At 36.4% G+C, this 19,206-nt stretch overlaps 1 protein-coding gene across 15 annotated transcripts in view; it reads left to right on the plus strand.

Moving 5' to 3' along the window:
- SLIT2 (slit guidance ligand 2) overlaps nt 1-19,206 on the plus strand; it is a 263,667-nt gene that overhangs the window by 127,216 nt on the left and 117,245 nt on the right. The gene's annotated exons all lie outside the window — the stretch shown is intronic.

Raw genomic sequence — 19,206 nt, forward strand, 5'->3', positions numbered from 1 at the left:
ATTTGAAATGTGGGGGCAATTAGTTTAACATTGTGCAGATACAAGGATAATTATGCCTTGCAGTAGTGCTGAGATCTCCAAAGAGCTTTCATGCCAGGATTCCTGAAAAGTTGATTGCTAACATATAATAAGTAACAAAAGAATTATACATAGGAAAACAATAATTATTGAAAAAACCCTCATAAATTTTCTTAATGATATTTACTCATCACCTCTCTGTGAAATACCTTCTAATGCTTGTTGGAACAGGAAATTGGGCTGCATTTACTCTAAAAAGCTGTTGGTTACCTGTAAAGTATATTCACATAATTGTTTCATAGTATCCATAGCATGAAACATAATACTTGTGCGAGTGACCTTGAAGACCTGATTGTTGAATAGTGGATTTTCAATCTTTGCTTAGTCAGTTGTGTGACACTGTATGATGCTATTGACGTTTGGATAAATAGGCTAAGCCTGCATGGTGGTTAACTGCATGAGATGGAATTAGCAACCCCTGGTAATGGAGGTGCCTGCTGTAATAGTTGCCCTGATTTAAATCTAAACCCAGGAAACAACACGGTGAAATAATCCGTTAAGAAATGCCTGTTCTTTAAAGAACGATATTTTCTGCTCTCATTCAAGAATTGCTCATATTGGCAAATTTGTACTGATGTTAAATCATGCATAAATTAAAGCATTTTTCATATGTTCATTAGAAATGATACTAGTATTTCAAAACATGAATGGAAAGGTAGAAGTTTAAACAAATTGCTGTATGATGACAATGCTGTTGGTCTGAAGACATTTTGTTCATTATCTTTTTATTCAACTTAATCAAGACTGATGCTTTCCAGGACCTGGTGATTTGAGTCCCTCAAACATATTATGAGAGTCAGTAGATACAGCCAAAATAACTTGATAAAATACAATATGCTTGTTTTTGTAAAGAATACTGTAATTTAAGGTAATGGAATAGGTTCATTAAAGTAATTAAATTTACAGTAACCGAACTTCAACTTACTGTGGCTTTTGGTGATGAAAACAGAGTTGTGTCTAGGCCATGGTGTCTTCATTAACTTCAGATAAAACAAGTATTCCCACTAAATCACAAGTTTCTCCTATATTTAGCTCTATTACTGTTCAAATAAACATTTTACTATCATATATAGGAAATATGTCTTATTTCACATGGTAACAAAAAAGTCTGTTCTCTAAAGAAGCTGTTATCTTATTACATTGTCTATTTGATGTACCATGTAATTATTAAATGCTCTGTTTAATGTTTGCAAGTATGTTTAAGATGTAGAATACTTTATCATTGAACTTACCTTATAGAGTTAAATTACAAAAATTTTATGAAACGAGTCAGGATGTTGTTTTGCCCTTCTGTGGCTCTCCCACTCTCATTACCGGTGGCAAAATACTTTGAATTTTAAGTAAAGAGTTGTGGTCTATTTTTACCAAGCTTAATTTAAATCCTTGGGTTATTTTTACTGAAGAAATTGTAAAGGACTTACTGTAAATACTGACAACTTTTTAGTCTAGAATAGTTGTGAGTCACTCAGTAGTCTTACACAGAGAAACAAATTAACACAGTAGTACAGAAAGGATTTTTTTTTTTTTTTAATTAAAACAAAGGTCCCTATTCCAAGAGCAATAAACTTCCAATACTGATGAATTGTTTGCCAAAAGTAAAGAGAGATAGTTTACACCATGTACTACTGGCTAAATCCTCATAGGATGTGGGGAGGAATGCCAATCAGAATATCCATCCTATTTTTACTGATACTGTAGCCTTTATACATCCATATGGAAGGGCAGGTAAATTTTAATTGGTTGCTTTAGTTGGCTGATGTGGATTTTGGAAAATGACTTGGGATTTATTAAAAGGTTTGAAAAGTATCTCTGTTTTTTTTCTGTTAGTTGCCTACATATGTTTGAAATACTTTTGGTATTTTAAGTAAAAATGTGTCTTTTTTTTTTTCTTAATTATTTGTTTTTAATTTTTAAATGGACCGATGATACATGGAACCAAAACAAGAGGAAAAGTCTGTATCCATTTAGTGGATATTGTGAAAGTTCCAGTATGTGAAAGTTCACTTTGGGACTTTGATGCTAATTGATCTTTGTGTATCTTGTGTTTTGATTTTTTTTTTTCCTCAAAGAGAAAACATAAGTTAGAGGCTTTTAAATTATTCCTAGAAGGTCCACTCTGAATGTTTTTCCAAACTTAAAAAATTCAGAATCTTGTGTTTGATTATTCTGCAGGAGAGCAGGGGCTCCCTCGACTGCCCAGATCGCAACAGCTGGGGGTAGCGGGAGGCAGGGAGGGCTCCGGTGGAGCATCCCTAGAGCCACCCCACACCGAGGCTGGCTGGCTCCTGGCTGTGTGCGAGGGGATATTGCATTTGCAGAGATGGACCCCTTTCGTGAACCTCCTGTGTCGTGTCCTTGTGCAGTTAGTGGAGAATGAGGATACTTTCCTTTAGGGGTGCTTGTGTAGTAAAAGCTGTGAAATCCTAGAAGACATGGCCTCTCTAGGAATTTGTCCACAAGCCAGATTAAAAAAGCGCCACAGCTAAACAAGCACACAAAAACAACCCAATGCATGCCCTGCCCCTTTTAAGCAGAATTTCATCAGAAGGAAATGTTTCCATAAGTTAACAAATGCTGCAAAATGATATAAACAATAGAAAACATGTACTCTTTATTAAGAAGTCCTTTTGGACAGCTTAAGATGAAAGTTTGCTTGGACATTCAATAGCATTGCATTGTCTAAGTCTTAGCAATTTGTCATATTATTATATGGGTCGAATTCATTTGTAGAAATAGGATGGTTTTGAGCCTGAAGTGGTAAACAGATTTGCAAGATCAAGTGCCAACTGTTGATTCAGCTATTTATTTAAATGAAAAATTTGGCTGAATTGGTGACTAAAGAGCAGGTCTAAGTGGTAAATAGTTTAAAATGCTACAGGATGCTAATCCCAGCTGCCTCTTGGGAAATGGGTAGGTCGTGTTCCTTGTGTTTAACATAAAGATATGTAGAGCTGGCTGTCATGTGAAAGTTCTCAATTAAATGGCTTGGAGGAAGGGGGAGTAAGACTGTGGTAATTGGCAAGGCCTCTAGCTTTGAGCAGTTGTGGGCTTTTTAATACAGACTGTCCTTCTGTCATATTGTAGAGCAGTTTGTGTAGTTCAGGAGGTGTCCATAGTTTGGTTAGAGGAGAGCAAAGTTTTCACTCCTCAGAAAAACCCTGGATAAACCAGCCTCATTAGAGAATGCCATATTGTAATGTCCAAATACTTAGAGAACTACCCTGGTATTTGAGAGACATCAGTTCAGTACGTGATTGACATGGGCTAGTTTTGTGACCTTGGCTAGGCAGCGTGCCAGGGTTAGTCTGTGGATTTGTAGCTTGACCTTCTTGAAATTGAAGTTCTGAGTCCCAGCTCACTTTCAAAACTTCTTGTATTCTCAAATGCAGAGATAGAGATAAAACCACCCATCTTCTAAAGGTTCCTTCACCATTCTGTAGACACCTAACTTAAGACTAGATTTCTGATATTCAGCTGGCTAAAGACAGGTGAGATGACTCTCACTGCAAGTTTCTTGGTACTCACCCTTTCCCCCATCTTAAAATGAAATTATTATACTGTATTTATGTACTTTGCAGGATGAATGTTTATTTTATTATTGTTTTATTATAAAAGTATTAAATATATATTTTATCTAGGCAACTTGATAATGGAATTCTGCAGGTACTCAAGATAGATAGCAGATTATCCTTTAGTAGCTGCATTTCTTCTAGATCTACCATTCGCTTGGGTTGGACAGAAATGCTGTAAATCTGCCCATATATCTGTATATAAATATAGATATCTATATATTTATCTTGGTAGTTCTAATAGTATTCCAATGCAAGTTCTGTTATCTGAGAAACAACATCTCTGACATACCAAATATGCCTGTATTTTGTGAAAAGTGACCTGGACTTAAATATGTGAAGATAACACTCACTATGTTAGAAGAAAAATTAAGTTTCCTGGGCTTTTCTTGTCATCTGGTAGAACAGTAGCTTGGATTCATAAACTTATTTCTAGTTTATTGTTGATTACGGGTTAGAATATTTGGCTACAACGTGAATGGGAAAATGTTCTTGCATAAGATGATTGATTACATGGTAATGGTTTTTTCATCTACCAGTCTGGATAGGCATTTTTAACCACTGATAACTTCATCTTAAAAACTAAACTTCCATCAATATTCAGTGGTCTTCCTCCTGTAACTAAGGAAATCTGTACAGTAGCTTTAGAATCTGTAATCTGTGAACTCAGCTCTGATGTATGCTGAACTGAGACTCACTAAGATCTTCACTAAACACTGTTAAGGTATTTTTAGAGAAACACATGGCAATCTATAGAACAGAGACATGAAAGAGTTCAGCCAATAACTGGTTTTGGATTTTCTTTTTTGCTATTCTATTTTTTTTTTTTTGGTCATTTCAAAAAAGTTAAAAATATTGAAAATCCATTTCAGGCTATGTATGGTACAAGGACTGGTCCAAGTACTTTGGTGAGCAAGAAGGGTTCTGTGGAAAGTATTACTTGTGTGATGAGGCTGTCCTTGTCCAGAGATGTAATATCTTTCAGTAAACCAGCTGACCTATCTGGAAAAAAGGGACAAGGAGTTGAGCAAACAGATCCTCCTGCAGATGTGAACTGGATCACATCATTGAAAACTAATGTAATGTGCACTCACATAAGGCCAAAGTGTAGTAAGCAGCACTAGCTTTAGCTTTCATTAGGGAGATAATGCTTTTCTGCACAATAGAAACATTCTCATGATACAGATTTTTATTGTTATTTAATGCTGGTTTTAAGAGTATGATGGTTTTATTTTGTGTCCAGTAATAAAACCTGTTGAGATCTGTGTACCTATAACCAGTTCTTCCTTTCGCTAAAATCAGATCCGGTCTTTGGAAAACTACAGTACCACTGTAAAAATGAAATATATATTTCATAACTATCAAGCAGTAGAAGATAGAAAGAAGTATTGTTTTATGTGTAAATTAATTTGTATTTTTAAAGTAGTGAAAGGGGGTTTTGCTTTTTTTTTTTTTTTTGAGCCTTACATTGTAGGTTAAAAAAGCTGAAAGCATATGGTAGCAATTTTTTAACCTCTCTACATGAGGTGCTTGTCAACGGAGGTCCATACGTCCAAAGCTAGTTAATAACAGCTGCAGGCCAAAGTTCCTTTAAGAGCTATTGCCGTGTTCCAAGATTCTCAAAGACTTTGAACAAGTGAAGTTGGCCACAAGGGAAACCAGCAGGTCTGCATTCTGCTTGTTAAGTGAACCCTGTTTGAACAGAAAAAAATGTGGCAGAAAGTCAGAATTTTCATACTATAAAACCTGACCATAAAATATCAGATAGGATTGGCTAGCAGACTGCTGAAGCTTAGCCTAAATGAACCATTTCCTTCAACCTAAAACTTTTATTTTGCTGATTGCTTCAATGCTTCAATTACTTCAATATTCAAGATTTTTTTTTTTGAGGAAAATTTAGAGAACTAGTGACAAGAAGTGATTTTTTTGAAAGAATTTGGAAAATTCCAAAACATAGGAACACAATTCTATTTGTGTTTAAATTTTATACATAAGAAATATGAAGTAGAAAGGGAAGAATGTATGTGAAGAAGAAAAAATTGCAATCCTCTTGACCTTGTGCTGTTTTCTCAGTTTTATATTAATTTCCATTTTTGCCATGTCCTTTTCAAAGCTATAGTGAATTAAAATTAAGATAATTCCCTCCAGACAGCTTTCCCTACAGTTTGTAGCTGCCTTGCAGTTTGGAAGAAGTCCAGACTTAAAATGTGAAATCACTTTCTCAAAAGATATGGTCTGTATATTTTTGCCTATTGGTTGAAAACCTTCATGGTATATTAAAGCCTTTATCAGAACAAAAAAAAAGAAAACAAGCTCTTTAGCAGCATTTAGAGGGAACAAGACTGTCTGGTTGGTTATCTGCCAGTAATAAAATATCAATAAACAATACTCATCGTTGTTGTTGAAGTAGGCTATAAGGCAGGAAGCCTGCAGAGAATATGTTTTTTGCTCTACACCAGAATGGTGCTGGATCAAAATCTGAGATTTGCAATACATTTCTAGGACGCTGAGTGCCCCTAGGTGGTCACAACTAAAAGTACAGCAGCAACAGTTTTCCCCGGCTCATCTCTTTCCTGCTGACGGACAGCTAACCTCTGCTGGGCGCTGGGCACTGAGCTCGGCCTCTGTGGCACATTTTTGTGAGATGTTACTACTAAACAATCACTTCTTTTCTTTTGATAACTCCCCTCTTTACAGAAGAGCGTTTGTATGGTATTAATTTTAATCTGGAAATTGCTGACATACTGAAGTGGCAGTCTATCATTACTCCCACTTATGGCTCCAATTTAGCCCTTGTCATTGCAGTTGTCAGTATCAATTGGGGATTAGATGGGGTTATGGCATGCAGAGCGGATGGTCAGTGAATAACTACCACTTTTCATTCCATTTTAACACAATCTTTTTATTATCAAGCCCATTGATACAATTTTGTTTCTTCTTTCAAGTTTTTTTATACATAAAATGTTTGGGGGATAAATTGCTTCTGGAGGTGTTTTGGGGCTCTTTGGATTCCATTTCTCTACTGTATTTGAAATATGTAAGTAATGAAATGACACAGAAGTGGTGCTGCTTCTAAAATATGTGTCTCTGAAGTCACACAGTCAGTTGTTTTGAAAATGCTCATTTACAATGCATTGATCCTTAGAAAAGACATGCATTGTAAGACTTGTCCTTCCAAATTCCATGCAAATGTTTCATTGATTTGCCATTGTAATGAAAGTGATCATTGTACAAATAATGGAAATATGATTTCCAAAGATTGTAGAGCCAATTCTTAACATTAAGAATTTAAACCAAATAATGTAATGGTATGCAATAATACAGTTCATTTCAATCTTCATCAAATAAACAGTGTCTCAAATATTTTAGTATGTAAGAAAACAAACTCTATGTTTTACGCTAAGATGTAGATTTTCACAGACATAGACATTTCTGCAGGAAAGGAGAGGGGGAAAGGTAAATCTTTCTCTTCTCTGAAAATACTGGTGAATTTGCTTCTATGGTAACCAATTAGCCAGAGCCTATTACTCATGTAAAACAGGAACCGTTTGCATTTTTAAAACCTTCATTTGCAAAACAGCATGTCTAAATGATAAAGTTAAATTTCTTTCCCAAGGCCACAAGTCTTCTTTCTGGGTGGAAACAACCAAGTTTACAGTTTAGAAAAGCAAGGGAAAAGGCGCTCCTAGGCAGCAGCATCCATCCACGCTAAAAGCAAATATTTGTTTTTAGAGGAGAGAATGGCTGTCCCCGGAGCAGCCAGTTTAGCAAAAGCAGGAATGGAAGGGCAAAGCTCATCTTTTATGGAAGTCAGATAAATTTCATGCTCTTTAACATCGGCTGTGACTGCAGGCTTTTCACTGAAGCCTGGCTCCTTCCCCAGTGTGAACAAAATAGGAAAAGTGATTAAAGTTCACTCAGTTCTGGACAGCAGGAGGCAACCGCTCCGGTATCTTCATCTGAGGGAGAGGACGAGAGGGCTCTTTAATAAGACTTGTGAGGCTGCTTTGAAGAAAAGAAATAGGACTGGTAGGTCCTATAGATGCCTACACCAACATTCATTCATTTCCTGTACTTCATATGGCTTCTTTAACAGATTGTAATATTGTCATCCCCTTCATTAAAATGTTCATTATGAAAGAGGAAAGAGAGAAAATGTAACTGTTAGCTGGAGTCAAGGGTCAGCAACTTCTGCTGAGAGCAAAGAGCTCAGAGCTGCTGTGGATAATAGCGGTGGCTCTGGGGCAGATGTGACAGACAGACAGAAAATGGAAAGACGGACCTTACAAATTGTCCTGTTGAGCGTCCCATCCTGTGACAGAGGGGAGACTTCAATGTCCTGACAAGTCTCGAAAGGCTGAAGTGGCTAGCAGATCCTTCTGGATCCTGGCTTTTGGCTTTTTCCCTCTGTCTCTGTCTTTTTTTCTGTTTCTCCCTTTTTTAAGTTGTGCAATCAGTATTCACACATTCTTACAACTAATAGGATTAGAGGCGTTGCAAAGGGATTTGAACAAGATAATTAGTTTACTGCTTAGCCCACAATATAACAGGCAAACCCCCTCTGAGAAAAGGCAGACAAAATGGGTCAGAAAATATGTGGGAAATGAGGTAAGGCCTCTCAAACAGGGCCTCAATCAGCTATACCATTATGAAAGGGTCCTGGAGTATTCATTTGTTACTGCAGACTGTTGACTTTTTTGGCTTCGCCACCAGAGGTGTCAAGGAAAGAGACAGAGCCGAGCAGTGGGGTGTGTTGCTGAACACCAAGGAGTCCGTTTCAAGTGCTTAAATGCAGTTTCATGTTTTTTGCCACCATGCTAGCTAGAACAACGCTGGAAAATTGAGGTACACAGCCCTGAGTGCTTTAAAAACCTAGGGCTGTAAAAGCAGAGCTTCTTGTAAACATTGGGCTGATTTGTGTGCTCAGAAAGAGACAGGCCACTGAAGTATCAAATCAGGACACTTTCGTTTCAATGTTAAGTTTGAACCTCTGTTTAGCAGAGTTTTTTAAAACATGGATTTTCTAACAGTGGGTTGAAGCATTACATTTAAATATATCTTTCTTGGCTTAAGGTGTGCCACACAGAAAAAGACCACAAATGCGGTCTCCCCCTGTCCCTCCTCAGTGATACCAGTATGGTGCATAAATTACTAAGCGATGGTACTTTGTTTCCAGTGGAGCAGCAGGAAATACTTCAGAGTTCCTGCCACCTTTTTTTTTTTTTTTCTTTTTTTTGTGTCCTGTGAAACTTGCATGAACCACCAGCCTGATCAAAGCTGCCAGAAGTTGTTATGAGACCTGTCGACCTGGGCTTGCCTGTGTATGGTAACTTAGAGGTGCCTCCTCTTCAGTGGAAGAAACAGCAGGAGCTGCTCTAATGAACTGTCCAGTGGCTCCATCTTGCAGTGTATATACAACCAGAGGTGAGAAGAGGTTAATCCATAGGGGAACTAGTTAGGAAAGCAAAGCAAAAAATACCACGGAGTTGTATGACCAAAATTCAACTTGAAGTCAAAGATGTTTGCCAACACTTTCTGTTCTTTTAATGAAACTCTTCTTTCAATCTGTTACTTTTTCTGTCAGCTTGTAAGCTTGAAATACTTCAGCTGCAGTGTAGGAGTATGCATTGTGTACAATACAGAATGTCATGTTGCCTGTAGCAAATTGTTCCCCCATTCATTTTAAATATCTCTGTTTTATTTCTGGGAGTAATTGGATTTTCCTTATCTTAAGATTAGGCTAACTTTTATTTCCGTGTAGGGATTTATTGCTATAATCTTTATCTGTTCATAAATGTAAAGAAGGCAAAGACATTCACTATTACACATGTACATACCTGGTAGTAATATAAAATCCTTATAGTGTAATCCTAGCTGTTGTGATTTTCATCATTAAGCACATTTACCCCAGAGTGTTATCCTGGATGGTTGGTTTGTTTGTTTTATCTGGCAGTTTTGAATACTGGTGCTGAATCTGGCATGTCCTTTTCATTGGGGTACCAGGATTTTAGGTCTGTTTAGGATAGGATTATCTAATATCTCTTTTCAAGTGTATATTTCTGTATGATTGTTTATGTTTGGTTAAACTGTTTCATTAGTATAGCTCATCAAAACACTTCTGGACATATTTTCCCTTCAAATATTTGTGTAATACATGATATCAGTGAGGAAAATTTGGCTTATGTTCATTATTTATAGACATGGATGGGAAGATGGTTAACAGAGGGCAAAAGAGATACAGAAGGAAGAATCTGAAATAAAATACAATCTGCAGATCCAGGGCTTAATTAGATATTCTCTACCCCTACTGAATACTGAATTTGATCTTTTTCTTTTCACAGATTGCAGACCTTTCATTCTCACCCACGGTCTAGTTTAAATTGAGACTAAGGGAAAATATTTGAATATTTTTATCACAGTTTAGGGCAAACATTTGTAGATATATCCTCATGATTCCTTGGTTCCTTTGATGTTTTTAATGTATTTTTAGTTTGCCTATCTGAAGCACTCAGTACCACTGCAGTCCAGCTCTCAGACTTACCCAGTTGTAAATCACAGGTGAATCCTTACATGCATTTACTGTAGCTCTTCCAGTGTATATTTTAACAAATTTTGATTCTTCTCGGAAGATCTGCCACCTGCTGTGTTGTCCTTGGTAGCACAGATCCTGTGTTATTCTGCAGGGATGCAGACCTGACACAAATTTTGAAGTATTGTATTATCTTGAATGGTCAGTCATCCTGAAATACTGACCTTCTACCCTAAAGTTTTCCTCTGCCTGGCCAGGAGCTGGAGGAGATTTGTCTCTGAGACAAATCCTTTAAGTGTTGCCGTAAGGAGTGCTGGGGTGAAGCATGTGAGGACTTTGCAATTTCAAAATTAACCCCCCCATCTTTTTATAGGGAGTAACTGAGAACTTGGCAAGACCCACCCCCGCCATCCCAAGAAAACCCCTAAAACAGCATTGAAACTCTTGAGTGTTGTTAAATATAGAATATAATTTTGTTAAGGACTCATGCATTGTACAGTTGCCTTAAATATGATTTGTGTTGTCACAATAATTGCTCATCATGGGATAAGATGAAAATTTGGAGAGTGATTATGGAAAAGAAAACTGTTTTTTTTTTCTCTCTTGTTTTGTCTCTCCATCTGAGGAGGATTTAGTCTTTGTGGATACATGCTTTGGATGCATGCTTAAATTAGGGAAACCTATAACTAAAAAGTGTTCACTGCTGATTTTCAGTAACTAGTTTGTGATTCAAACATATATTTGATCAAATGGTTAACACTAAGCTTGTGAGTAGTTAGAACTAATTCAACAAGATTTAAGCACATACTGTAAATTGTATGTGCTTCATTGCTTTTGTGAATTGGGGTGAGATTATTCCTATGTCTGTGCTTTAATTAGGGCTATGTTTAGCTGAGTTAATATAATTTTCCATCCTACATCTCTGAAGGTGCTGTATCATAACCTATACAGTTCATGTTGTCACAGTCCATCTTAAGAGACTGTAATAGATTTTAATTTAGTTGGTAATTAAGAGCTTTGAAGGGTAATGCTTGTGTTTCTTTTCAGAATTGGTGGGGATGAGGAGCATTCCCTTAAATACACTTCATTCCTAACCTATCGAAATTAGGGATATTGCATAGAATAAGGAACAAACAAACAAAAAAAACAACCCTCAAAAACCCAAAGAAAACCCCCTACAACCAACCAAAAACCAAAACAAAAACCATGAAACAAACAAATAAATACACACAAACAAAAAACCCTAGAAATTAATGTTAAGGAGTTTAGGTGTTTGGGTATTTTTTGAGTTCTCAGTTTGTTTGCTTTCTTTTGAGGCCAAAAAATAGGAGCACTGCTCAAGTACTTCTTATTTTTGTAAATGAGGAATGAGAGGTAAATGCTTGGGTCAGGTGTGTCTGGGAGTCGTGAGAAAAAAATGCAATAAGTGGTTTTGCTCGCGCTTTTGGAACGTGTTCATTAAAGACAGTTTTTCATTCTGTAAGAAGAAGAGAAGTAGACACTTTCTATCTTGGAAGTTTCTTCAAAGGAAGTGTAAATGCTCGTAAATAGTGGGTGCATGTAGAAGCTACATAGCATTTCCGTCTCTCTTCCAAATCACCTTCAACATGCAGAACAGATAATTTGAATGAAGTTGTGGCTGACCTGAATTTACTATGAATATCTTGGTTTTAAATTAGGGAAATGAAGTTGTATATTTCTCAGGCACCGGTTAAGAATTAAAGCAGGAAATCATGCTGACAAATGAAGTGAATGGGATACAGGGTTACTCTGTGATTTAGTACGTTGTCCTAAATATGTTAGATGTATAACTCTATAGAAATTTTAGCTCTTTACTGCCATAAAGCCGTGACTTTCTTAAGTGATATATCTTCAATTATTCTACAGTATTTTGATTCATAAAAGTTAAGTAGATTGGAAGGGGCTTAAAAAATGCACTTTAGTAGGCCTTTTGACAGATGTAATTTAAAAGCTTAGAGAAAGCAATGCACCTGTCACTTTTAATTGCAGAAAGCTTTCCATCTATTAACTTTATTTTGCCAGAGACTTCTAATGAAAAAGTTCCAGTATCTAATTTAATTTAATTTTCTTTGGGTTTGCCAGAAGAGCAATTAATTTTTAAAACCTCCAAATATTAAGTTGTGCTTTAGAAAGGAGTCTCTTTATCTTATCTACCATGAAGTTTCATCATATGCTTGTCATACCTTAGGAACCTCTTGTTATCCTTGAAGAAATGTGTCAGAGCAATGTAGACATATTGTCTGTAGCACTAGGTAGGGTTTACAAATACAAATGTTCATATGATTGGTTTATTCCTATCCATCATTAGATTGCATCTCTCTGGAGTTGTAAGTACATCTGTGCCTGGCAGACTCGTATTATCACCAGTCCATATGGGGACCATGTGCCAGTCTTCCAACAAAGATATGTAGCCATGTGTAGAAGCAGGATTGGATATGCTTGTATTTCAGCCTCTAAATCAATTTCTGGGACCTTTGCTACAGATGTTGGAAGCTACAGGTCTGTAAAACAGTATACTGTAATATGAACTGCAACAGAAGAATAAGCATGAGAGGGAATTAGCCATATGGCAATAGATAGCAAGTGTGGTGGAGCCTGTGTAGAAGCAAATCCTCACACCTTCTGAGCTATCTGTGTAAATATCATTTAAATTCAATCACTTCAAAGCTCTGAGTTGGTCCCATTCTCAGAGGAAATCTGTTATTACTCAGCTGAAAGAGTGAGTACATATACATGCGCTTGCTATTGTAAGATACATGTCCTAGGATTTTTCAGCTGGTGAAACTCTTACTGAATTCCTGCGAAACACAAATAGATTTACACAGACTACTTTAGCAGAAAGCCTGGCTGTGTAGTGCTGAGATGTTGTTGTTTCCTTTAATGACTATTATTGATATGAGCGCAATGCCATGTGTTCTGATATTTAGGCTTATTTCTTAAATACTTTTTTTTTTCTTTTAATGTATGCTTTAAACAAAATGCAATTGTTTTAAGTCTTTAAATGTTTCATGGCATATTTCAGAATTAGTCCTCAAGCAATAGGGAAGCTTATGCAGTGTTTGTTTGGTGTTTTTAAGTACATTTGCTAGCTCTTTCCCCCCATTACCATACCTGTCCCCAGTCCTCCGTATGGTTACCTAGACCTTTCTGTCCTGAAGTCACCTGTTTACTCACCACAAGAGTGTATAATATCTTGTGAATGGAGACATCAGTGTGACCCTTATTCACCTTAGGTATGCTGTGCTGTCATTTGATTGCAACTACTTAACTGATATCCATCCATCCAATTGCATCTGTGCCCCCAAATAGCAAACCAAAACAACTGCCCTTCCAAATTAAAAAAAAAAAAAAAACAAAACCCTCATACAAAAGAAGACTGCAGCACACACACAATCATTTTTTATCCTAATTATTAGGGTTCCTCTGTAGGATTTTCTGGATATTTACTTGAGCAGAAGCTCCATCAGCCACTTAGAAGGGTCTGGAAAATGGTCAAAGGGAAAGAATTTTGTATGGAAATAATTTGGAAAAAAGACTTGAAAACCTTCAGATAGAGGAAAAAAGTCTGAAGGAAGGAGGGGAGATGAGTTTTTAAAGTGCAGTTAAGAGCAGCCACTCTCTGATGGTGTCAGAGGAAAGTGCAGTCCTGGAGCAGAAAATCTGAGCTTTGTGGACATTAAACTTAAAAAAGTCTGAATGAAAATTATTACTAGTGAAGCAAATGGATTTCTTTCTTTGTAACTTGAGGGGAAAAAAAGGGATAAATAAGGCAGAAGTAGCAATGCAATTCAAGTTTTTCTTTAAATAATATTAAATTCAGCTTTGCACGGATTGTTTTAGAGATGAGTTTTTGTTGCACATTTAGTTGTGATTTACTTACTGGTATTGTGGCAATAGCATACAGCCGTGGCTGTAACATGCAATGGGATTTTGCACATTCTTATGCTTCAGAGAACTCTGATCCAGGTTTTTGTCCTGGGTAGTTCTTATTTTTAGTTTGCTATTGATAAATAAATGTGTTGCTCCCAGTTCATTCTGGAATTACCAGTTTCCTTTTCATTGCTTACGCATGTTTTTACCCTTTTTACAAGGGTTTTCAGTTCTAATTCTTGTCTTACAGACTAATTGTACTGTCTCTGCAGTGTTCTCAGCTCCTTTTGTAATGGGAAACCATCTCTTGAAATTCTGATTCTTTGCATGGTGTTGAGAGGAAAGAGATTGTGGTGGAAGGGGCTTGGGGAAAGTGGCTGGAATGACCACAGCAGGAGAAGGCAGGCTCTGGCCTGGAGCCCTTGAACAGCAAATTGAGACTTGGGGCTTCTGAGATGCTCGGCTAGAGTATTAAAGTCATTTAAACCTGGTCAGTGGGAAGTTTTAGTTCCATTAATACTTGAATATTCTTATCAGTAATCGACCTGAAGTTTCCCAACAATTTATTTTCCTTTTTTTCCCAAGAGCTTTTAATTGGTTTGTATTAACCAGCACATACACAACACACAAGCCATAGAATAAACAAAAAATCCAGTCAAAACCCATTATCCAGTTACTCAAATAATTGAGCTTGTTCTTACTATTTGTATTTCATTATCAGTGGAGGATGATATGAACACACATGTTTCTGTTGTCTTTTCCATTATTGGTTTACTTTCATAACAGCTCAAAGTCCTAGTTCTTTGGGCCAGAAACCCAGGGGTGCCAGGCACTGTACAAACAAGGAGTACAAAAGTAAAAAACACCCAGCACCCTGCAAAACAAAACAAAGTATTTCTGTGAAAAATAGTACAGTATAAGAAGTGACAGATGGGTGAAGCCCAGGAAAACAGTGATATAATACTGGTCATCTTGATAAGCCGTAGCTATGATGGTAGCTTAGCTTGCCAATTTTTTTAATCATCTATGGTAATCCTTTTATAATTTGCTTTGGTTTCTTTCAGTGTTCTTAGCGTACTTTTTGGCACTGACACGCAACAGCCTCAAAGCCTGAAGCATCAGTGCTTCACATACATTATATGACTACACACATATTGTATAAAGCTAAGACTGTACAATAAATCTGTCTTGTTAAGCAATCAGCCTGTCTCAAGAGACAATACCCAAATTGCATCATTCGACTCAAGTGAAGGAAGAGTGAGCACAGTGCCATTCAACATTAATGATCTGCAAGATCATTGCTAGTGTACTGTTCAAATTTTGGCTGTCCCTTGACAAGCTGTTCAAGGTTAGTTTAACTGTTAGGAAACACTTGCAATACTCATCTTATTAATAGACTAACCGTTTGGAGCTATACTTGATGAAAAAATGTCCAGAGAGGTAATTATTACTTTCCCATATTGGAATAGCAGCTATACATGATAAGACTGAACCAGGAACCTGTTTTTGCTCCATTTTGAACAAAGAAATGTCATGGTTCACTGAGTGATATTTCACAAAAGAATATACAAGGTTGTAGACTGTGTAGTGGAACTAGACAACACACCAGACAACTTTTCAATCAGTTTCTAAAAGTGCTTACGGCTTCAATTCCAAAGCAGGTGAAACAATATTAAATATTAAAGACATGTTGACAGCTGTACGCTCGTGCTGAAAAAAAAGTTTTGTTACAGGGAAAAGCACTGATAGATTTTTCAGATACTGTTGAAGTGGCCTTTTGGAAAGTTAAGTATGCCATCTCATCTATTCTTAATGTGAGCAGATCCCCAAACCAAGCCAAATGGATGTTTCAGCCATGCATATGCTGAGTGCATAATGTACCAGAAGAAGTGAAAGTTACCTGGCAGCATCTTGCTTTATCCTTTTTAAATCCTTAACTTGTAGAGCATTTTCAAGTCTATCAGGTATAGTAGTTGATTAAAAATTAATCACAAAATCACCTATGAGAGACGGTGGAATTAAAATAGCAGAATCTTTACTCTTTCCTTACAAAGAAATGGTCTTTTTTGGCCTTGTATGAAATTATAACACGTAAAGGTTTAAGTTATTTTCTCTTTTGTCTTCAATTCCAAACCTGTTAAATTAAAATGAGGGAAAAGTACATGAACAAAAAACATATATGTTTTACAAGTTGTTGGCTGGACTAAACTATCATTGTTGAAACGTTAAATGCAAGATGTACAGATATATGCCTGTAAGTCATCTTCCACTCTGTAAACTCCAATTAGGGTTTTGAGTTAGTGGTACCCTCAGACTTCACAGCTGTGCCACTGGCTCGGGCACTGCTGGGAGAATGGTACTGCCGTTGGAAATGTGCACAAGCAGCAGTCAGTAAATTTTGCTCGGTATCTTCCTTCAGCTTGATCAATTTGAGACTATAGGGGATGAAGAATCAGCAGGTTTTCCTCTGAGGGGGTGTTCTTAAGAGCTTCAAGTTTTTCTTTCAAGGGTCTTCTTTCTATCAAAAGGATTACATTGAAGCCAAATTTGAAGTAGTATTACAATTATTTCTCTTTGAAATTGTGGATGGTCCTTTCCTCTTTAAGAGCTACAATGTGTAATTATTTCTTCTGTTTCTTTCTTAGTCCTAAACAGAAGAGAATTGCATATTAATTAATTGGAACAGAGTAATAAAGACTGCTTTCCTTTTCAGAAATAATTTCTAAGACTCCCGTAAAAACATGTGTGGTCCTAATAATCCTATTTTGTTTCACTATTAGGATTTGCCACACTAGGACACTCTAGCACAATAAAGAATAAATTGTGAAGTTCCTTAAGCAATTATTTTCAAATGGTACCAAAGTATCCAAATTGATTTAAGTGCACTTTTGCAGACATCATAGAGTAGGATTGATCTTTACAACCTGTAGATTGACTTCCATGTCAAGACTGAGACCGGAGGTTTTGGCTTGTTCCAAACCCAAAATGTGATCCTGTGAAAAAAACAGGCCTGGTACTTGCACTATGTGGTATTTTCATTCTGCAGAAATTACCAACTACTAATACTGAAAATTATGAACAAGTCAATATTGTATGATATTGGATAGGTATGAAGAGTCAAGCTGTTTCTCAAATAGAAAAAAATTTAGCATTAATTGTCATCAATTACATTTTTGATGAGTTATCCTAAATATTAAGGTTGAAAGTACTGATAAACTCTGAGATTACTGCCAGTACTCCTATTGTTTATTTCATTAGTTTTTCTCTTTTGTTGCATGTATTCTATACAGTATGCATAAATGATCTGCACCTCTGCTTTAATAAATAAAATATCTCTTGCTTAAAAAACCCAAAGGATAATATACTGATAGCTATAATAAGAAGTGTATTTCCATTCAATTATAGAGTTATAAATGGATAATGTTTAAAAATCTGAAGCATTAAGAATGAAAGAATCCTCAGTGACATCATTTAAAGTGGTATCATTAGAAACTGAGAGATGAAAGTGAGCAGGGAAATTTAGTCTGAATAATCTTAGGAAAGTGGAAGATTCATTCCTTACTATAGAAATTGCTGCAACTGTCCAGTGGTGGTTGCCCTCTGTTGTGAAATATGAAAGCGGGGCGGGGGGGGGGGGGTGGGTGGTGGGCAGTGTGGTACATGGTGACACAGGGAGTGATCCTGCTTTACTGCGGGAATAGATTATGTCTCTACTATGTACAGGTGCTGAATCTCTGGGAAGTCAACAGGGCAAATGGAAATCAGCAATGCAGAAAGAACCTACAATTCTGTGATGTAAATTTTTCTCATCAGCTTTGTGCTCCCTGGCATGGTACTGATATATACTACCACTGGTATATACTAACTTGGTTTCTCCATGGTAAAAGAAGTTAATAAATAGTACCTTTATTAGATGTGAAATGTTATTTCCCCTATGGGAAGCAGATTGGAATGATGATATGACCAGCAATACTGATGTACAGAACTAATGCTAGAATTTATAATTCATATTTTTGATCTTCGCAAGGAGATAAATATGTACCTAGAGACATATCAGCCACTGCTGATAACACTGGATGCCTTTGGTATCTTCACGATGAAGAGGAATAGCTGCATTGAATGTCGTACTGAAGAATAAAAGAAAAAAAATCATTGAAATTAATAGACTAAGTTTATTTCACAGTCGAAGAATAATGGTAGAGCAGAATTCGTGTTTGGTGTTGGTTGGTTTTTGTTGTTTTTTTTCAGATCAAGAATTTAGACTGAATTGTTAGGCTTTTTTATGTCATATGAATTGTAACAGTTTACAGGATAAGCCTCATTTGACTGATGGAAAAGGTACTTATATATATACTTATATATACTTATATACTTATATACTTATATAAATATATTAATACATTTACTGAACATGGGATAAAACCCTGTTTTGTTATACATTGAAACATTCATGTTTGTTTAGTAAGCTCATGCTAATGTTATATATTTCTGCCATGATGGAATTCCAAATGTACTTCAATAGGTTCAGTTCACCTAAGCTATTAATTTTAGAGGAACTGTCTTTCCAGGATACTTTCCCTGCATTTATACCATAATTAATAGTTCAGTAGCATCTCTATTCTTGAAGACTTTGCACTTCAGCTTGAGTCTCATTACATCTTCCGAGAATAATTTTCATGCTTATATACCTTATCCTCATACAGTAAAACTAGTGGTTGCCAAAGCAAGCCTCTGTAGCATTCATAAAAGGTCTCAGATTAAATTCATAGTTATACTGTAACTTTGCAACTTAAGAGTATGGTTGTGTGAAGGTTCATGAGCAGTAAAAAAAATCTGATCAAAAGTTTTCCGTAATAATGTAAACCACCTAATATGAAATAGAAAGACATATTTATTATTCAAATTTAGAAAATGGAAAACTGGCATTTTTGGAGTTAAGTCCAAACCCAGCAAAACACAAAAAAACTACCTTGGTTTTACATTCTGTCTTCTTTGTGCTGGAGAGCCCACTGCTACAGCAGCTTTTGCCAACAGAGGCAGCTGCCAGTGTTAATTATAATGTGAAATAATCTATATCCTTCTCTCAAGACATACAAAGACATAGTTGAAACTTGGGGACATGGCTCACTTCTCTTACAC

The sequence above is a fragment of the Patagioenas fasciata genome, chromosome 4 (genome assembly GCF_037038585.1).
Source record: "Patagioenas fasciata isolate bPatFas1 chromosome 4, bPatFas1.hap1, whole genome shotgun sequence".
NCBI classification, from domain to species: Eukaryota; Metazoa; Chordata; class Aves; order Columbiformes; family Columbidae; genus Patagioenas; species Patagioenas fasciata.